General features: G+C 46.8%; 1 protein-coding gene across 11 annotated transcripts in view; it reads left to right on the forward strand.

The window, feature by feature from the left end:
• The window catches only part of LOC119957306 (alpha-(1,6)-fucosyltransferase), a 933,359-nt gene that overhangs the window by 399,785 nt on the left and 511,104 nt on the right, over positions 1-22,470 (forward strand). For 8 of the 11 annotated variants that reach the window (XR_005458786.1, XM_038785197.1, XM_038785250.1 and 5 more), the window contains exon 4: positions 16,612-16,886. The exons of the other annotated variants lie outside the window; for them this stretch is intronic. The gene's annotated coding sequence lies outside the window, so the exon portion shown is untranslated. The remainder of the gene's footprint in view (positions 1-16,611; positions 16,887-22,470) is intronic. 11 annotated transcript variants of the gene reach the window in all.

Below are 22,470 nucleotides of genomic sequence, written 5' to 3' on the forward strand. Positions count from 1 at the left end.
GAGGGTTGGGCACGGGGGCTAAGAAATCCAGAGACACAAAATAAAAATATAGAAGTCGTTTGCTGGCTGGAGTTCAAAAGATCTCTATTCTATTCTGATACCAAAGTTGCTTTCAATCCTTTGCACTGTGCTTGCACTGCATCTCGTTCCTATGTTGTTTAGTCTCCTTTTGCGGTTCAAACTTAAATTAGCTTAATCAGCAACAAGGACATTTGCTCTGTAAAGTCAACAGCAAAAGTCGACACCTGTGGCTGTATTTAGATCATCTTTAACATGTATTGAAAAAACACCTTCTTCTGCCGAGGCTCAGTGTGATGGCACAATTCGTATCACAATGTGCAAATGTATTAATTTCCATGCACACGGTGTGACACTTCCATCTGTTCTGGCAATACATTCACCACCGCTTGTGTGCTTTGTGTTTGTTGGCAGACTGTTCGGTGCTTAGACCATGAATTGTGACTGACGGAACCTTGATGGAAGACTTGATTAACTCTCCATCCAGTGATTAACACCATTGGGACCAAACTCAGCTGGGGTTTATTATTTATCTGTTTATTTATTCCTGCACTGCCTGAGAATGTGGCGGAGGCAGGTTCAATAAAAAGACATTCAAGAGGGAATTTAATTATCGTCTGAAAAGGAATCATGCGTGGGGCTATGGGGAGGAAGGTGGAGGATGGCTCAACAGTTACATTGTCCCAAATCCTCCTATCCGAAAACCGGACATTTTTTAAACTGCTATGTGATGTGTTGGGCAGGCTGGGTCGATGTGGACTGCACTTGATGCAGTGTAGCGAGAGACAGACCTCAAACACTTGATAAGATGCAACACTATTTTATTCAACGTCTTAACTACTATAAATGTTTAACTGTGGGTTGACACTATGCTGAATTTACTGGAGACCTAGTACTAGCCTGACCAGACTTGCTAGCTACCGCATGGTGTTAGCACTGGCTAGCTCACAAACTCTGACTGTCTCAGTGGCTGGGTCCAGAGAGAGCGGGAAACCTACTGTCCTCTGGCTTTATAGTGGCCGTGTCCTGTCTGGTGATTGGCTGCTCTGTTCTGTGTGCTTACTGGTCATCCTGTGTGTCAATCACTGCCTGTCTGCACTCCATTATATACATAGATGTATATTACGACACTATGCATGAATGTTTATTATTATTAGAGTAACGTAATTTACTCGCTTGCTGGGCTAGGGGCTGCATTGGCGGGGTGGCATGCCGAATGGTTTATTGGCCTTGCACACCAGTTTTCCCTCGCGGTCCGAGAAACTTTAAAAAAAAATAAAAAAGAATTTTATAAATTTAGATTACCCAATATTTTTTTACAATTAAGGGACAATTTAGTGTGGCCAATCCACCTACTCGGCACATTTTTGGATTGTGGGGGCGAAACCCACGCAGACATGGGGAGAATGTGCAAACTCCACATGGACAGTGACCCAGAGCCGGGATCGAACCTGGGACCTCAGCGCCGTGAGGCAGCTGTGCTGCCCAACCGAGAAACTCTCTTGACCTGACCTAAAAGCCGTCAACATGTGAACACTGCATGGACCTTCGTCCTGAGGTTGCCAGTCCCGATACGCTCTCCTCTGAGGTGCATTAATCAGTCGGAGAACTGGTGCAGCCAAAATGGGCCAAATAGCCTCCCTCCGTGCTGTGACGATCCTTTGACTTTAACATGGTTCACTCAGATTTGTACCTGCTCATTTAACGCCAGTTTTATTTCTGTTTTCCTTGAGTGCTGCCCGTTTTATGTTTCTCCTTTCACGATTTGTCTCCCACAGTTGTTCTCTCACTCTGTATTATCTCTTTGCCTTTACACCACTCAACTCATTTTACCCCGGCATAATGTTCTGTTAATTCTGAGGCATTTTATTCGATCTTAGCTGATTTTACCACGTGCTGCGTGTGAACTCGCAAACCAAAAATATCAGATTTTTGTTAATCCTCTGACGTTAATTTAATCTATTAGTCCTGACAATAGCTGCACTGTAGTTAAGCGGATTATGATTCAACCTCAGTAAAATTGAGTAATCAGACTCTTTTGCATTCATCTCTCAAACTTACTAATGGAGTCATGAGTTATTGCTAAGAAGTGCTTACTCTTTTGACCCATTTATTTGTAAAATTGCTATTGCATTATAGAACACATGTTACTGTTCAAAATGCTGAATTGTACTCTATGTAAGTTAATTGGTATCTCTTTGAAGTTTGGACTGTTGTACCCAGCCCGTTTCTGGGTCATGCATGAGGATCAGCACTTTTACTTCGAGTCGCCTGAGGACTGTTATGGGCCAGGGTTTAGAGAACCCCAAAATGTATCATGGAGTTCCCCTGACCCACAACTTTTAATAGATTGTGGTATGGGACGCACATGGCCCACTCATGACCCAAAGCAAAACAATGTTTATTCTGTGAACTCAAGTTAACCTTTTTAAAACATACAGTGAACATCTTAGCAACCATTAATTCAAATAAAACCCCCAAAGAATACAGCACTAAGTAATGCTTAATAACTTCCCAAACAACTTCCAGAAGACAAAAGAAACGCCTTTCAACAGAAGCACATTAGATTTACATTCACTACTGAGAAGATTTATAATTCTGAATTCACCAAATGATCAAAAGATAGTATTTTGATGGCAGAGAGAACAGCAGTACATCTGCTTGGTCTGGCTTCAGCTCCAACACTGAAAACAAAACTAAAACACACCCTGCAGCCTGCTCAAAAACAAAAGTAAAAAGCTGACGGACAGCCCAGCTCCACCCACTCTCTGACATCACTGCAGTAGTACACAACCATTTCTTGAAGGTACTCTCACGACAGATATTTATATACACACCCATTTATAAACACCCATTTCTTAAAGGTACTCTCACATGACGGGACGCGTTGGTCTTTGTGAAAAAGAAAGGGTTGGTGATGGATTGAGAACTTTTGAACTTGGCTGCAAAGTTCATGTTTTGGTTTTTTGTTTCTGTTTCTCTGTTTTTCTAAAAAGTTTCTCGTTTTGCATTTCATAGATGTTTGTGATGCCGTTTGCATTGATTTGGAACCAGCGGTAGAGCTGAGTAAGGTTTTCATTTGCAGTGTTGGGGGATGGAGGTGTGCTTGTTTTGATCTTGGTGTTTTTCTGTTGGGCAATTGTGTGGGGATTGTTTGATGTTAGAGTTTGTTTGTAGGAGGGGGAGGGAACAATAGGTGGGAGAATATCTGGCGCTGGGGATGGGGGCCACCAAGCTAGCTGGGCGAGATAGCTCTCAGACGCGCAGGGGGGGTGTGCATATGTTTGGTTTAGTAAAGGGGTTGGGTTACAGGGTGTTGTTACTAGGGGGGGCGGTGGGGGTGAGTGTTCTGCTGATGAGGGCTGAAGGACAGAGAGGAGGTTGGGGGCGGGGGCTGCCTGGGGATGGACCGGTGGAGGCGTGGAGCACAGGTAGAGACGGGTCTAAAAAAGGAGGGGGGAGGGCAATGAGCCCCCAACGAGGCTGATCACCTGGAATATTCGAGGGTTAAATGGGCCGGTCAAAAGGGCACGTGTGTTTGCGCATCTTAGCAGATTGAAGGCGGACGTGGTAATGTTTCAGGAGACGCACCTTAGAGTAATGGACCAGGTTAGACTGAGGAAAGGCGGGGTCAGTCAGGTCTTTCACTCGGGACTGGATTCAAAGACTAGAGGTGTCGCGATCCTGGTCAATAAGGGGGTGGTGTTTGAGGCGGGTAGAATAGTCTCAGCCGTGGGAGGTCGGTACATTATGGTCAGTGGGAAGCTAGAAGGGGTGCATGTGGTACTCGTAAATGTGTATGCACCAAATTGGTACGATGTGGAGTTTATCAAGAGGATGTTGGGGAAGACAAGACACCGGACCTGGACTCGCACAGGTTGATCATGGGAGGGGACTTCAACCCAGTCATGGACCCTGGCTTGGACTGGTCAAGCTCTAAAACGGGCAGGGTGCCAGCAATGGCAAAAGGAATGAAGAGGGTTAATGGAGCTGATCGAGGGGGGGGGGGGGGGGGGGGGGGGGAAGGGGGGGGATGGATCCATGGAGGTTTGGGCAGCCGATGGTGAAGGAGTTCTCCTTCTAGTCACACGTGCATTACGTGTATTCCCGGATTGATTTCTTTATTTTGAGCAGGACCTTGCTGGCTGGGGTGGTGGACAAGGGGTACTCGGCGATTACTTAGGCCATGCTCCGCACTGGGTTGACCTGCAGGTTAGTAAAGAGAGTAACCAGCGCCCCCACTGGAGGTTAGATGTGGGACTTTTGGCAGAAAAAGGGGTCAGTGAGCGGCTGAGGAAATGTATTCAGAGCTACCTGCAGGTCACTGACAAGGGGGAAATTTCAGCAGCGGTGATGTGGGAAGCACTGAAGGCGGTGGTCATGAGGGAGCTGATCTCGATCCGGGCCCATAGGGAGAAGATGGACAGGGCGAGACGGACCGACTGGTAAAGGAGATACTACAGATTGATAGGAGGTATGCGGAGGCCCCAGAGGCAGGGCTTTTAAGGGAAAGGCGGAGTTTAGCTTGCTGACCACAGGGAGGGCAGTGGAGCAGCTGAGAAAGGTGAGGAGGACGATCTATAAACATGGAGAGAAGGCCAGCAGAAAGCTTGCACAGCAGCTTAGGAAGAGGGAGGCAGCTAGGGAGATAGGGAAAGTAAAGGACGGAGATGGGAATCTGATTGGTGATTCAGCAGGGGTGAATAAGGCATTTAGGGATTTCTACAGGAGGCTGTACAGGTCGGAACCCCCTAGGGGGCCGGAGGGGATGAAGCACTTCTTGGAGGGGCTGAATTTCCCAAACGGGGAGCGGGTAGAAGGGCTGGGGGCCTCAATCGGGCTGGAAGAGATAGTGGAGGGCTTGAAGGGCATGCAGGCGGGTAAGGCCCCGGGTCTGGATGGATACCCAGTGGAGTTTTATAAAACGTTCTCTGGGATATTGGGGCCGGTGTTGTTGAGGATGTTCAATGAGGCAAAGGAAAGAGGGGTGCTGCCCCTGACGATATTACGGCAATGATTTCACTGATTATTAAATGGGTCAAGAACCCGGAGCTGTGTGGGTCCTACAGGCCGATCTCCCTGTTGAATGTAGATGCCAAACTGCTGGCCAAAATCTTGTCCTCCAGGATCGAGGATTGTGTTCCGGATGTTAGTTGGGAGGACCAGACGGGGTTTGTTAAGAGCAGGCAGTCGGTCGCCAATGTCAGAAGGCTGTTAAATGTGATCATGATGCCCCCGAAGGTAGGGAGGTGGAGGTAGTGATCGCAATGGATGCAGAAAAGGCTTTTGATCGGGTAGAATGGGACTATCTGTGGGAGATACTGGGACGGTTTGGATTCGGGCGGGGCTTTATTGACTGGATCAGGCTCCTGTGGCAAGTGTACGGACGAATAGGACAACATCGGACTATTTTCGACTGCACCAGAGGACGAGACATGGATGCCCCCTCTCCCCACTGTTGTTTGCGTTGGCTATAGAGCCATTGGTAATTGCTCTGAGAGCTTTGAGGGGCTGGAGATGGGGGGGGGGGGGATGTGTGGAGCACAGGGTTTCGCTCTATGCGGATGACCTGCTTCTGTACGTTTCGGACCCAACAGAAGGGATGGAGGAAATCATGAGGACTCCAGGGGAATTTGGCTGCTTTTTGGCGTATAAGCTTAATATGGGAAAGAGTGAGATGTTTGTGGTCCAGGCGAGGGGACAGGAGAAGCGACTGGGAGAGCTGCCTTTTAGGTTAGTAGGGGGCAGCATTTGGTACCTAGGCATCCAAGTGGCGGGGGAATGGGACCGGCTGCATAAATTAGATCTGGCCTGGCTGGTGGACCAAATGAACGACGATTTTCGGAGATGGGACGCGTTTCCGTTGTGGCTGGGAGAGTGCAAACGGTGAAGACGACGGTCCTCCCGAGATTCCTATTTGTATTTCAGTGTCTCCCCATCTTTATTCCGCGGTCCTTTTTTAAGCGGGTCAACAGAGTGATCACGGGCTTCGTCTGGGCGGACAAGACCCCGCGAGTAAGGAAGGTAATGTTTGAACGGAGTCGAGGAGAGGGCGGGCTGGCGCTGCCAAATTTTAGCAACTATTACTGGGCGGCTAATATAGCCATGATCAGGAAGTGGGTGGTGGGGGAGGGGTCGGCATGGGTGCGGATGGAGGTGGCTTCACGTAAGGGCATCAGTTTGGGGGCATTGGTAACTGCGCCTCTGCCGTTCCCGCCGGCACGGTACTCCACAAATCCAGTGGTGGTGGCGGCCCTGAGAGTTTGGGGCCAGTGTAGGCGGCATGTGGGAGCAGAGAGAGCATTGGTCTGGGCCCCAATCAGTGATAATCACCGGTTTGCCCCGGGGAGTATGGACGGGGGGTTCCGGTTATGGAGGAGAGCGGGGATTGAGAGGATGGGGGATATATTCATAAGAGGGGAGCTTTCATAGTATGAGGGCGTTGGAGGAAAGGTTTGGGTTGGCGAGGGGAAACAAATTCTGGAATCTGCAGGTGCGGGACTTCCTTCGTAAACAGGTGTCAACCTTCCCGCTCCTACCTTCAGGACAGGGAAGTTTCCAGAGGGTGGGTAGGAGGAGGGAGCGTCTCGGACATTTATAAGGAGCTTTTGGGGTCGGAGGAGACGCAGGCCAAAGAGCTGAAGCGCAAGTGGGAGGAGGAGCTGGGAGGTGAGATAGAGGATGGTCTATGGGCAGACGGGTTGAGTAGAGTCAGCGTGTCCGCAACATGTGCCAGGCTCCGCCTGATACAATTCAAGGTTGTTCACCGGGCTCACATGACAGTGGCCCCGATGACTCTGGGGTGGAGGACAGCTGCGCAAAATGTGCGGGAGGACTGGTGAACCATGTCCACATATTTTGGACATGTCCAAAGCTTAGGGGATTTTGGCAGGGGTTTGCAGACATCATGTCCACGGTGTTAAAAACAAGGGTGGCACCGATTCCAGAGGTGGCGATTTTCGGGGTGTCAGAAGACCCGGGAATCCAGGAGGAGAAAGAGGCAGACGTTCTGGCCTTTGCTTCCCTGGTAGCCCAGAGACGGATACTATTAGAGTGGAAGGACTTAAAGCCCCCGAAGTCGGAGACCTGGCTCTCGGACATTCTCTGTTTGGAGAAAATCAAATTCGCCTTGAGAGGGTCACTGTTAGGGTTCACCCGGAGGTGGCAATCATTCGTTGATTTCTTTGTGGGAAATCAATCGTCAGCAGACGGCGGGGGGTGGGAGGGGGAGTAGTTTAGATTAGAGTTGGGGGTCAATAAGGGTGGGACCTGTACGAGAGGTAAATGGCTTTTACACTATGTTTATGGTTTCATGTATATTGTTTATTTATTTGTTGTTACTATACCAAAAATATCTCAATAAAATGTTTATTTAAAAAAAAATTTGTGTCTCTTTGTTAATTCCAAATAGTCTTCATTGATGAGCAGCTATTGCTGTGTTTGAAAAAAACCGATATGAAATCTTTCAGTGCACCCAAATTGCTGGAATTCTGACAGCATCAACCAAGAGACATCACAACATTCAGCTGGTCGAGCGCATTCCTTCCCCGGTCAATTACAATTTTAATGTCATCCACACATAAATTGTTTGGAGACCTTTCATCTCCACCGTATACCTATGAATACTATGCCACCTTTATCCATAATGAAATCTGCCCTGTTTTTCAGAGAGCATATGATTCATAAACTGGTTGCAGTACAGAACAATAATGCCTCATTCCTCGATGGGCTGGATCTGATTCTGGGGAATGAGTGGGTCAAGTGGATTATGCGTCTTTAGGCGAATGGTGGTCATAGCCAAGACAATTCTCCTGAACACAGTCCAGGAGCATTTCACCCTCTCAGCCTTTTGTACTATTGTCATCCCAGTCTATACCAGGGTAATTAGCGTACTGTGTTTATTTGTGTCGCAAGACTAGCGGGAGCACCTGCACAGTGTCAGCATCAGCTGCAGCATTAAAACAATCATAGATTATCATGGAATTTACAGTGCAGAAGGAGGCCATTCGGCCCATCGAGTCTGCACCAGCTCTTGGAAAGAGCACCCTACCCAAGCCCACACCTCCACCCTATCCCCATAACCCAGTAACCCCACCCAACGCTAAGGGCAATTTTGGACACTAAGGGCAATTTATCATGGCCAATCCACCTAACCTGCACATCTTTGGACTGTGGGAGGAAACCGGAGCACTCGGAGGAAACCCACGCACGCACGGGGAGGATGTGCAGACTCCGCATAGACAGTGACCGAAGCCGGAATCGAAACTGGGACCCTGGAGCTGTGAAGCAATTGTGCTATTCACAATGCTACCGTGCTGCCCCAAGTTGGCTTGGCACAGACTAACAATACGGTGCAGCCCTTTAATGCAAGTTCTTGTATCCACTTTATGAATTGAAAATTATAATTCAGTAAATACTGAAGAGTGGAATTTTCTGGCTGTTCAGGCTGGCCAGATCTTGTGGGTTTCGCTGACAGCCACCCCCACCACAGGTTTCGAGGTGGTGAAGGGTGTATTCAATGGGAAAACCCGTTGACAAAAAGATTCCGCCACCGGCAACGGGCGAGCCACCCTCCACCGCTGCAGAACACGCAATGGAGGAAGAGGAAGATAGCATTTTCCTTCCTGCTAGCAGGATCATCCAGTTCCGCCAAAGTTGACCCCCACCTCCCTCATGGCAGGAAATGTAGCATTTTAATCAACTCATCTATTTTGATTACTTTCATGGTATCATTTATTCTGGATTGTGAGAAGTTAGTTTGTGTTCCATGTGTGGGGTTTCAGCTCTCTGTGGATGCATCCATTTCTGTACCTTAAGATCATTGCAGAGCAGTAATTATAACTCAATTGTTAATCATGATGCTAATGCATTTGATAGTGATGTAAATAGGCAGGCTTCACAAAACTAGATTTCATATAATAATTATGATATGGCAAAATTTCAGTTGTGTATGCGTTGACCACAGTGTGGGTCAAGTGCCCATGCATAACTGTTCCGATGCACTTCCGATCAGTGGCAGGAGTTACTGTCATTAACATTCGCCCATTATCAATACATTATCTGAGCCCTCAAAGTCGGGATTGTAGGTTAGAGACATGGCGAGGTTTCTTAGTCTCAAGAAAATTAAATTTGCCTTGAGGGGTTCATTGCAGGGGTTTGCTCGGAGGTGGCAGCCGTTCATCGACATCTTCAAGAAGAATTAAGCTGTCAGCAGGGGGTGTGGGGTGGATAAGGGAGGCATAGGAGAGACGAGTATGGGCAAGAGAACCTACGGAGGACTGGTCGAGGAAGGTGGTAATATTTTTATCTGTAATTTCGTCCACAAATTGGCACCTTGCTCACCTTGCTTCAGCGATACAAATGTTAAATACTATCAATTGACCTGTGCTGATCAGATTATCACATCTGAAATTCTAATCCTTATTGAATTTTGTCTTCCCTCAGCTATTTATTATTTGTGTGACCAGCAAAGGGGTTGATTTGGGAGTGGAGTTTAACCATTCACACACATACACAGATATTCTTTATAATTAATTAATTTATTTATTTTTATTACTTTATCAAAGTTACAAAGCCAGAGCTCGTAGACAAGGGTAAACCCTTAATCCAGCTCCTTGCCTGCTTCGAAAACCAATTCAAATTCAATCCAATTCATGGTCCCCACAAGAGAGACATACCAGATCCGGGCATTACACCTGACCTCACGCTCATCTTAGCCAAAAGGCCGAGAAACGATCACACACACAGATATTGACTGTGGTTAGCACTGTGGCTTCACAGCTCCAGGGTCCCAGGTTCGATTCCCAGCTTGGGTCACTATGTGTGCGGAGTCTGCACGTTCTCCCTGTGTCTGCGTGGGTTTCCTCCGGGTGCTCCGGTTTCCTTTCACAGTCCCAAAAGACGTGCGGTTAGGTAATTTGGTCATTCTGAATTCTCTCTGTGTACCTGAACAGGTGCCGTAATGTGGCATCTAAGGGCTTTTCACAGTACCTTCGTTGCAGTGTTAATGTAAGCCTACCAGTGACAATTTGTTTTTCGAAAATATTTTATTGAGGCATTTATAATTTTAATTATTTTACACATCAAATTTTCAACAGAAAAAACATAACAATATAACCAACAAACCCCAGCCAACATGGCTGACACGGACAGTACCACCTTCCCCGACCACCCCTCCGTAGGTTCTCTTGCCCGTACTCATCTCTCCTATACCTGCCTTATCCCCCCCACACCCCCTGCTGACAGCTTAATTCTTCTTGAAGATGTCGATGAACGGCTATCACCTCCGAGCAAACCCATGCAATGAACCCCTCAAGGCAAATTTAATTTTCTTGAGACAGAAATCCCGCCATGTCTCTAACCAACACTCCTGACTTCGAGGGCTCATGAGTCCCTCCACGCCAGTAAGGTCTGTCTCCGGACCACCAGGGAGGCAAAGGCCAGGACGACGGTGTCTCTCATCCCGGACTCCTGAGTCTTCCGACACACCAAAGGTCGCCACCTCTGGACTCGGCACCACCCTCCCTCTTAAGACCTCTGACATGACGTCAGCAAACTCCTGCCAGAAATCCCTCAGCCTCGGACATGCACAAAACATATGGACGTGGTTCGCAGGACACCCCCCCCACACCTGTCCTCCACCTCGTCAATGAACCTGCTCATCCGGGCACAGTCATGTACCCTGTGGACCACCTTATCTGTATCAGGCTGAGCATGACACATGACGAGGATGCATTCACTCTCCTCAGGCGCTCCCCCCCATAACTCGGCCTCCAACTCTCCACCCAGCTTTTCTTCCCACTTTCTCTTTACCTCACCTATCAGAGCCCTCTCCCACCCCATCAGCTCCTTATAGATCTCTGAGACTTTCCCTTCTGCCACTCCTGTTCTCCACACCACCTTATCCTGTAGCCCCTGGGGAGGCAGATACGGGAAGGTCGAAGCCTACCTCCGCACAAAATCATTCATAGAATTTCATAGAAATTACAGTGCAGAAGGAGGCCATTCGGCCCATCGAGTCTGCATCGGCACTTGGAAAGAGCACCCTATCTCCAGCCTATACCCATAACCCAGTAACCCCACTCAACACTAAGGGCAATTCTGGACAGGGCAATTTATCATGGCCAATCCACATAACCTGCACATCTTTGGACTGTGGGAGGAAACCCACGCCCACACGGGGAGGATGTGGAGACTCCGCACAGACAGTGACCCAAGCCGGAATCGAACCTGGGACCCTGGAGCTGTGAAGCCATTGTGCTATCCAGAATGCTACCATGCTATCGTTTGCAGATACCGGAACCCACTCCCCCCTGGCAACTTGAAATCCTCCTCTAGAGTCGGGAAACCCTCTTCAATAAAGAGATCCCCAAATCTCTCGATCCCTGCCCGCTGCCACCTCCGAAATCACCGTCCAGCCCCCCCGGATCGAACCTGTGGTTATCGCATATCGGTGCCAATACCGACACCCCCCCCCTCCCCCATATGTTGCCTCCACTGTCCCCAAACCCTCAGGGCTGCCACTACTTGCACTGGTTTGTGGAGTACCAAGCCGACGAGAATGGCAGAGGTGCCGTTAACAGTGCCCCCAAACCCATGTCCTTACACGAGGGCGCTTCCAGCCGCCCCCACACCGACCACCACTACCCACTTCCTGAACGACAAAATATTCGCCGCCCAGTAGTAATTAACAAAATTTGGGAGGGCCAGCCAACCCCCCCCCCCCCCCCCCCCCCCCCTCCCCTCGCCACACCTCCGTTCCAGGAGCAGCTTTTTTACCCGTGCAAACAAATCCTGAGATCTCTGCATTCATCGTTTTGAAGAATGTCTTGGGGATCAAAATTGGGAGGCTCTGGAAAACAAAAAGAAACCTTGGGAGGATCATCATTTTAGTCGTTTGAACCGCCCCCATCAATGACAACGGGAGTGCCTCTCACCTCTGAAAGCCTCCCTGTTCTGATCTACCAACCGACCCAAATTTAGTTTATGCAACTGCTCCACTTGTGACAATAATAAAGGTTATTATTATTGCCGATCCTTTGAAGTCGTTTTTTCATGAATTCATCAGACTGAATCTTCATTAAATATCTCAGAATTAAACTTTATTAAGTATTTTCTGAACATTCAAATGAATGTATTATTTAAAAAAAGATAAGAATTCAATTACTCCTCTCAAATTCAATAGGTGACACAGTCTATTGCTTCAAAATCCATATTGCTCGTTACATGGTTAATCACAGCAATGGAACATGATTGACAATTTTCCTCTGGTACTAATATTCTGCCAACTTTTCTCCACTTTACAAATTGATGTGTCATTCTTTTAGAATGTTTTTAGGTAGCTTTCTTTTGCTCTAGAATTTCAGGAGTTGATGCAGATATCAACCAGAAAAGCCTGTACCATCGCTTATTTCATTCTGCAGATGAAAGGATGTATTGCTTGTGGGCCAGGTGCCCACGAGACATAAAATCCATTTAATTTCTTTGTAAAATAGTCCTTATTGATCTTGTTATGTACGCTGAAGATTATTGAGGCAATTTCACAAAATCTGGGATTTGTCCATTGTCTTTATTTGTTAAAAATAAATTTAGAGTACCCAATTCACTTTTTTCCAATTAAGGAGCAATTTAGCATATTCAATTCACCTACCTTGCACATCTTTGGGTTGTGGGGGTGAAACCCACGCAAACACGGGGAGAATGTGCAAACTCCACAGGGACAGTGACCCAGAGCCGGGATCGTACCTGGGACCTCGGCGCCGTGAGGCAGCAGGGCTAACCCACTGCGCCACCGTGCTGCCCTGTCCATTGTCTTTATGAGTGAAAGTTTATGTGAAGGATTCATTGCATATATTTTCTGTTCCTCTCACAAAGAATTTTTACTCTTCAATGAAAAATGTAGTCTTTAACCCGTAGTTGATATCTAACCTAACTAAATTACTCTCTTTCTGTTCCCTCCCTCTGATTTTTTGATTTGCTGATACTTGTGGTTTTTATCCACATCTGACTTTAATTCTGTATGCTTTGAATATATGGCTATAAGGCAAGTTTCTGGCTATGCTTGCCTCTTTAATTTACTCTAAGCTCACCTGACATCTCATAGAGTGACATCTCTTGCTTTTCATTTCTGGTCTTGGTTCCCCGCATCAGCTGGGAGGACAGATGTACTAATGTCCGTGTCCTTGAAGGAGCCAAGAGCACCAGCATCAAGATTATGATCATCTGAAACCAACTCCACTAGGCTGGCCCCGTGTTTAGAATGTCAAAGTCCTGAATGCCAAAGCAAATAATCTTCACCAATCCCAAGGAAGATTTCCGAACAAGAGGAGGACAAAGGAAGTGCTTCAAAGACACCCTGAAGTCTTACCTCAAGAAATGCAACATGGACGTCAATGCCTGAGAGGTTCTTCTTCCGAGCAAACCTACTTGGAGGAACTGCCTGATTGAAGGGACACAATTCTTCGAGGACACCCGATGGCAAGAGGAGGCCTGGAAAAGGAGCTGAGAATGGAATACCAGCAATCAAGAGTCTAAGGACCAATCCCACCACCCAGAAACATCTGCCAAGCATGTGGTCGAAGCTCTCGGATTGAGCTCATCAGCTCTGCAAGGACCCACAGAACCCATGACCAGTAACATGGAGCTTCTTCGGTGCTAAATACTCGTTAGCATGTGATCACCGAAGAAGAATATTATTAAATCAAATTCACCTATGAACATGTCTCTGGAGACTATCTGTTACTTAATAGGTTTGACAAACTATTTGACTTAAAATCCAAAATAGGGTCTTTCTCAATTCTTTCCATATATTGACTAAATAATTATTGCCTACTTTCCTGAAGTTGCTGCCGCTTTGGATCCTGTCATTCCATTGCTCTGCTCTTCTATTGTGGGTGTTGCTGGAGTAGGAATGGGAAAAAGGGAATGGTGCACAGAAAACCTCCAGGACATGTCCTTCAGACTCTGGACGAACCACAGGCATGGCATTTTCTCCTTGCTCGTGATTTCCAGAACCACATCTTTGAGCGGGAATGAGATTTGGATCTAGGCTCACCCTCCTAGAGTCTTCACTTTGTCCGATGAAAAAGAAGGGAGTGTGTAAGTGATGGCCTGTTATTTTGTGAATGTGCATGTTGTGACCAAATAGATTGGATGCTGTATGAAAGTTGACACAGATGTAAAGAAAAAGAAGTGAAGCAAAATGACTGAAGGGTAACTGAGGCTCGTGAGTAGTGAGGCAATAGGTGGGGGCCGGTTTAGCCAGTTGGCTGAACAGCTAATTCATCATGCAGAGCAAGGCCAACAGCGAGGGTTCAATTCCTTTATGGGCTGAGGTTATTAAGGAAGGCCCCGCCTTCTCAATCTTCCCCCTCGCCTGAGTTGTGGTGATCTTCAGGTTAATTCACCACCGGTCAGCTCTCCCCCTCAAAGGGGAAAGCAGCCTTTGGCCATCTGGGACCTCACCTTAATAGGTGGTGCAGAGTTGAGGAAGAAGAGTGATATTTGTGTTGGGTTCCCTAGCTTAGCAAGACTGGCGAGGTCATTTAATTCTCTTTTGTTCTCCAGATATGGGTGTTGCTGGCAAGGCCGGTATTTATTGCTGATCCTTGGTTGCACTAAGATGGTGGTGAGCTGCCTTCTGTGGGTATAACTACATTGCTTTCCATGTAACTTCAGAGGCCAGGTATAAGCCAGCCATGTGAGTCTTGTTGCAAATTGTGTTCTCTCTTTAATTGGCTGTTTATGGCGGTTAATATGGTCGCCTTTCTTAATTCTAATTACGTTTGCTCAAGAGTCGCCAGGTATCTTTCGATACCGTCACAAGGTTCAAAACCGAATACTGATCAAAGACTCGATACGCCAATTAGTAAAGTTCGAAATCAATGCTCATTTATTTACACACACAGTCAATTATACTCATGCACAAACACTACCAACTAAGCTATCACTACTACTAAAGCCTCTACTTAGCTTTGGGCGCCCACTTGTCAGAGGAACAATGGTCGTTGTCCGGTTCTGAGGCTGCTGGGGTTGAGCTGGTACGGAATAGTAGCTAGGAGCGTCCGTCTCGTAGTGTGCGTTGACTTTGGACTTGTTCTGGTGCAGCTGCTAGGCGGGTCTCTCGTCACTGAGAGCCAAGGCCAAGAAGAACGATTCTCTCTTGGGGGCTTCTTATACCCAAAGGGGCTTTGCACGCTTTTGGGCGGTCCTTGAACTTGGTCCCAATTAATTGGACCGTATCCTGATCATCAGTAACGATTTCCTCCAATAGAGGGGTGGTTGCCCTAATTGCTGGGCAACCACTAGGTGGCCGTTGGCCTGCTTTGTTCTCGTCTCCTCTAGCACCGGCGTGTCTGCTTTGGTATCGTTTACCCAAATATCTCTCTTTTGTCCCCGGAGATGGCTCATTAGTATGGTAATGGCTTTGCAGTATCGGTCTTGTCTGGGAGTTACAGCTCCAATCAACAGACAAACCTTGCACCTGCTTGCTTTCTCAGCATTGTTCATTTTCCCTGCATTCTTTGCAAAATGTCGATTTTGTAATCGGGATATGGCCACCCTACAGTATAAATTCACACAAGCCAAACCGGGTAAAGACAGGAAATATGCATGTTGAAGGGTGTTAGCAAACCAGTTGATTTGAGTTCTGACAATCTAAATGTTTCATTGTCACTTTTTACGAATACCAGCCTTCTATTTCTCGACTCTTACTGACAGATTTCAAATTTTCAAACTACCACGGTGGATTTCTCTGAATAACTAACACAAAAACATAATCACCACATCACCGTACCTAGTTTCTTTCAGCATTGTATTTCTATCATAGGTACACTGTCCCTGATTATTTCGGGGAATTTTTAAAGCTTGCCATTTAGTTGCAATGTGAACATTGAGAGTTTGAAGTTGTCTGCGCAGTTGGAGTTGTGTACTGACCAGATGCGCCAGTACTCACCGTGACAGTGTTTCCATAGCAACAGGAGCTTTTGTATTTTATAGAAAAAGTGACCTATTTATCTTTTGGGAAAGGAAAGCGAGAAGTACTGGTAATATGCAAGCAAATAGCAAACGTGGGCGAATTCTGATCGTGTCCAACTGAAAGAATATTGATAAAGCAGCCTGGGAGGATAGAATCGCCACTCTTCTTTACTCTGATATTGGACCAATTTCAATGGGGGTAACTTATTATTCACTGATCTTTGTTCTTGGTACAACTCAATCTTTTAACACAAAAGTTCTGATGGCGAGAGTTTGGATGAAAAAATGTTCACAGATCTGAAATCCCTGCCTCCCTCTTTTTTTTGCATGCTGCCAGGATCTGCTGAGTTTGCCCACATTTTCTGCTTATGTTTTAGGTCTTTTAATACATTTGGGTGTATGCTATGGTCTGATTCGACAGACCCATTTGGTCATACCCATTGTGGAGTTTGTCCGACAACGCGGTCTCACTCTGTGATTCTCCCTGTGGCAGTATAGGATGTCATCTGTCCCATCCCCACTGGCTAGACCATTCATACAATCGGTTTTTAACAGGACATACTCAGCAGTGTTTTGAGTTGATAATTGATAGACAATTCTGTATTTATTTTTCAACAGGCGATATGGAAAAAGACATTCCTACAGAAATTGTTTAAAATGGGTCAGTTGTCAACTGAAGTAAAGTCCGGAGCTCTAAATCAAATTGCTGATGAATAAACAGGACACATTTAGAGGAACGAGCAACTCGCACTGTGCACAACGTGTGGCCTCATCATATCCTAGCAATGCTGCCCTATGCTCTGTGACAATGGAAGCTAGAAATGGACTGGCCTGTCCAGCCATTAGCCCACAGCAGATGATGGAATAGGAAATTACGGTTGCATTGGAGAAAGGTCAGTTTGTGAAGTTAATAATGTACAATTAGTCTAGGATCACTGCAAGGTCTGGTTCCTGGATCCCACTGCTGTTTCCTGCAGTATTCATTCTGCAGCTCATTTAACAGGCACAGCTTGGCTTTTAAACGTAGGACATCAAGAGCTGACGGATGTGGACCAACACATCCTAAATGGGGATATGGTCAAGTGTCACCCAAGAAGCAATGTTACTGTGTGGCCCCCATTGTAAAATTGACACTTGTGGGTTAATGAGGGGACAACAGCATAATTATTATTTGAGAATCTAACAGCAGTGAATTTTATTCCGTAAAAACTTTGGTATATTTCCAATTCTGTCGCGTTCAGTATAATAAAAGAAAACCATTAAGAAAAAGACTTGGGAGCAAAATCAAATTAATTTTAAAGTAAAGTTGTGATCCGTTGGAGGCAGCATGGCTCATTGGGTTGAACTCCCTGATAACAGGTTTACCACAGGGAATTACATTTTCTTTAACGTTTTCAGCTGGTCACCTTACTCACGCTGGTTTAATCGCTGGGAAAGAGATAAGGTGCATGCGGGCAATATCATATTCCCCTGAACTTGGTTCCGACACCAAAAAGATTTGCAAAACATTTTTCATAAAGGCACTGCCTGCTTAAATTTGTCATCTTCTGGATGTTAGCAACCAATGTTAAGTGGCTGTTCTTGAATTTAAACTTATTGTCATGTGAGAGTACCTTTAAAAAATGGATGTTTACTACTGCAGTAAAGTCAGAGAGTGGGGGGAGCTGGGCTGTCTGTCAGCTTTTTACTTTAGTTTTTGAGCAGGCTGCAGGGTGTGTTTTAGTTTCGTTTTCAGTGTTGGAGCTGAAGCCAGACCAAGCAGGTGTACTGCTGTTCTCTCTGCCATCAAAAGACTATCTCTTGATCATTTGGTGAATTCAGAATTATAAATCTTCTCAGTAGTGAATGTAAACCTAATGTGCTTCTGTTGGCAGGTGTATCTTCTGTCTTCTGGATGTTGTTTGGGAAGTTATTAAGCATTACTTAGTGTTTTATTCTTTGGGGGTTGTATTTGAATTAATGGTTGCTAAGATGTTCACTGTATGTTTTATAAAGGTCAACTTGAGTTCATAGAATAAACATTGTTTTGCTTTAAAAAGTACTTTTCCATTTCTGCTGTACCACACCTGTAGAGTGGGCTGTGTGCTCCCCATACCACAATCTCGTAAAAGATGTGGGTGAGGTGAACTCCATGATACACTTTGGGGTTCTCTAAACCCTGGCCCATAACATTATGGTAACAAATTATGTTGTTGCAAATGCATCACAGTGAGCAACAGAGTAATTCTGCTATAATGAAAGCAGAATACTGCAGATGCTGGAAATCTGAAATAAAAACAGAAAATGCTGGAAAAGCTCAGCAGGTGTGGCAGCATCTGTGAAGAAAGAAGTAGAGTCAACTTTCTGAGTCCCATATGACTCCCTCGAACAGAATAGTTCTGCTCTCTGGTAACCAAGGACTAGTTTATTTCTTCGCCGAATGTCCATTGTTTTCTATTTTCTTAAGATATCCAATCTAATAATGTTTAGATAATGATTACAGTAGCAGCTGTGGAGAATGTGGGGGGAATGCCGGAGGTGATGAGGATCCTTAGGGAGTTTGGGGATTTCTCCGGGTATAAGCTCAACTTAGGGAAGAGCGAGCTGTTCGTGGTGCACCCAGGAGACCAGGAGAGGGGGATTGTGAGCTTCCACTAAAAAGGGCAGAAAGGAGTTTTAGATACCTGGGGGTTCAGGTGGCTAGAAGCTTGGGGGCCCCTGCATAAGCTCAACTTAACGAGGCTGGGGGAGCAAATGCAGGAGGAGTTCAAAAGGTGGGAAATGATGGTGCTCCCGAGGTTTTTGTTTTTGTTTCAATGCCTCCCCATCCTGATCCCTAAGGCCTTTAAGTGGGTTAACAGGAGTATTATGGGGTTTGTGTGGGCGAAGAAGGCCCCGAGGGTGAGAAGGGTGTTTCTGGAGCAGAGCAGGTACGGGGGGGGGGGGGGGGGTTGGCGTTGCCTAACCTCTGCGGGTACTATTGGGCTGCCAACGTGGCGATTGTACGCAAGTGGGTAATGGAGGGTGAGGGGGCAGCATGGAAGAGGTTGGAGATGGCGTCCTGTGTGGGCACGAGCCTGGGGGCGCTGGTGACGTCATCGCTGCCGCTCCATCCGATGAGGTATACTACGAGCCCGGTGGTGGCGGCGACCCTCAAAATCTGGGGCCAATGGAGACGTCACAGGGGGGAGGTGGAGGCTGCGGTGTGGTCCCCGATACGAGAGAACCATCGGTTTGTCCCGGGGAAAATGGATGGGGGGTTCCAGAGCTGGTACAGGGTAGGTATTAGGATTGTGGGGGACCTGTTCATTGATGGGAAGTTTGCGAGCCTTAGGGAACTGGAGGAGAAATTCGGGCTCCTCCCTGGAAATGCCTTCAGGTACATGCAGGTAAGGGCGTTCGTTAAGCGTCAGGTGGTGGAGTTTCCGCTGCTGCCGGCACGCAGGGTCCAGGACAGGGTGCTTTCAGGGGTGTGGGTTGGAGAGGGTAGGATCTCGGCAACTTATCAGGTGATGCAGGAGGAGGAGGAGGCCTTGGCGGAGGAGCTAAAAGGTAAGTGGGAGGAGGAGCTGGGGGAGGAGATCGACGAGGGTACGTGGGCGGATGCCCTAGGAAGGGTAAACTCATCCTCCTCTTGCGTGAGGCTCAGCCTTATACAATTTAAGGTGCTGCACAGGGCGCACATGACCGGGACAAGGCTGAGCCGTTTTTTTGGGAGTGAGGACAGATGCATGAGGTGCGGTGAGTCCAGCAAACCATACCCACATGTTCTGGGCATGCCCAGCGTTGGAGGAGTTCTGGAGGGGCGTAGCGGGGATGGTGTCAAGTAGTGAATTCCAGGGTTATGCCAGGCTGGAGGCTCACAATATTTGGGGTGTCAGATAAGCCGGGAGTCCAGGAGGCGAAAGAGGGCAGTATCCTGGCCTTTGCGTCCCTGGTAGCCCGGCGTAGGATTCTGCTTCAGTGGAAGGATGCGAGGCCCCCAAGCGTGGAACCCTGGATTAACGACATGGCAGGGTTTATTAAATTGGAGAAGATGAACTTTGCCTCAAGGGGATCTGTGCAAGGGTTCTTCAGGCGGTGGCAGCCGTTCCTAGACTTCCTGGTGGAGCGTTAGGAGATGGTCAGCAGCAGCAACCCGGGGGGGAAGGGAAGGGTATGTTTGTGTTTGGTTGGGGATTTACTATTGTTTACTGGTTAACGTTTATTTGTTAACTTATGCACTATTTGTTCTTTTTTATTTCTGTAAAGGGGCGGGGGGGGGTTCTATTTTTCCTTTCTGTTATTTATAATATGTGAAAAGTTTGAATAAAAATTATTTAAAAAAAAAAGAAATACCCGTAGTTAATAGTATTTTACCTCATGAACCAGAGTTCACCCAAAACTCAGCTGCCCATATCCGAGCATGCAGCAAGTCTTGGTCAGCAATATGACCCCTATGTTTGCTGACTGACATTGTCCCAGCAATGACTTGAGTTTAATAATAATATTTATTGTTGTCACAAGTAGTCTTACGTTAACACTGCAATGAAGGTACTGTGAAAATCAAGATTCTCATGCTTGTGTTCAAATCCCTTCCGTGGTCTTACTACTTCCCCGCTGTTCCACCCTCCTCCAGCCCTCAAACGCTCCAAGGTCTCTTTGCTCCTCTAATTCCTGCCACGCTCACAACCCTGATTACCCTGACTCCACCATTGGCAGCTCGGTCTTCAGCTGCCTGGGCCTTAAGCTTTGGAATTCGCCCCGTATCTCCCCCTTTGAGTTGCTTGTGTTTGACTAGGGTTGTAGTCATCTGTTCTTGTATCTGTGATTCCCTGTGGGAATTTTTTGTTTTATCGCATTCCTTTACAACAGTAAAGGTGTTTTTTTTAATTGTTCCATGGGATATTGGGATCACTGGTCAGCATTTGTTGCCCATCCCTAATTGCCCTGAAACCAAGTGGCTTGTCAGGTTAAGAGCCAACAACATGTCTAGAGTCACATGTAGGCTAGACCAGATAAATTGGGCAGATTTCTTTCCCTAAAGGACATTAGGTGGGATTATATGACAATCCACAATGGTTTCATGGTCAGTATTACTGAGACTAACTTTCAATTCCAGATTTGAATTTAAATTTCACCACCTTGCGTGGTGGAATTTGAACCCATACCTCCAGACCATTAGCCTGGGCCTCTGGATTATCAGCCCAGTGACATTACCACGATACCAACATTTTCCCCATTATCTGAATGCAACATGTTGTTATGGGTGTACTCCTGTAACTGGTAGTTGGTTAGCTCAGTTCTCCCCGTGTGTGCGTGGGTTTCCTCCGGGTGCTCCGGTTTCCTCCCACAGTCCAAAGATGTGCGGGTTAGGTGGATTGGCCATGATAAATTGCCCGTAGTGTCCTAAAAAGTAAGGTTAAGGGGGAAGTTGTTGGGTTGCGGGTATAGGGTGGATATGTGAGTTTGAGTAGGGTGATCATTGCTCGGCACAACATCGAGGGCCGAAGGGCCTGTTCTGTGCTGTACTGTTCTAAATCTAAATCAGTTGGTTGGTCATCTGGTTTGTGATGCAAAGCGATGCCAACAATGCGGGTTCAATTCCTATGCCAGCTGAGGCTATTCAGGAAGGCTCCACCTATTCAACCTTATCCCTCCCCTGTGGTGATCCTCCGGTTAAATCACCAGCAGTCAGCTCTCCCCCTCAAAGGGGAGAGCACCCTCTGGGACTGTGGCAACATTTATATTCTCCATTTACTCCTGTAACTGAGGGAAGTTTGAATTGAGAGCTTGCTGCATAACTGCTGTTATGCAGTAAAGTAGCTGGGCAATCACGATTACAATGAGTTAAAATCTCAGAATGCATTTGGAGCTCAAGCCTTTCAGAATACAAAATGAAATGAGATCTTTTGGGAAGCTATAGATTTCAAAATGACATGCCTGGTGATAGGCGATTGGAACCAAATCAATCCCCTGTGTCGGGATGGGAATTATAATGCCTGTATTGGGACAATCTGTAATAGTGGAGGGTGCTATTGATGACAAATGATTCAATCTGCCTCATTGAAGAGGTGTGATAATCATTGGCAGCTGAACCTGGCCCCAGATAAGATTGCAAGTCAAACCTTTAATGTGCAGGAAGGACCGAGCCAGATACAGGAGAAGCAGGGCAGTAATGTCAGGGGAAGCTACATAGCTGGTTAACATCCAGCAGATAGGTTACACTGGAGAGAGAGAGCACACTCCATGCTGAACATATGGAATTCTACTTGCGTGTGCATTGTAATTGTTTGCTTTGGAGAGATTTAATTCTGGTGTGGGATTTCCTTAACCTTCGCTGGTTCAAGGAGAAAAATTCCAGCTTCTCCAGTCTCTCCAAGGATCTGCTTCATTCCGTGTAGAATTCTGGTAGATCTCCTCTGCACTGAATCCTAACCCCTGATTTCCTTCCCAAGGTGCAGTGACTAAAATTTAGCATCATACTCCAGTTGAGGTTCATATGACTTTAAAAGATTC

Source organism: Scyliorhinus canicula, chromosome 2, assembly GCF_902713615.1.
Source record: "Scyliorhinus canicula chromosome 2, sScyCan1.1, whole genome shotgun sequence".
Lineage (NCBI taxonomy): Eukaryota > Metazoa > Chordata > Chondrichthyes > Carcharhiniformes > Scyliorhinidae > Scyliorhinus > Scyliorhinus canicula.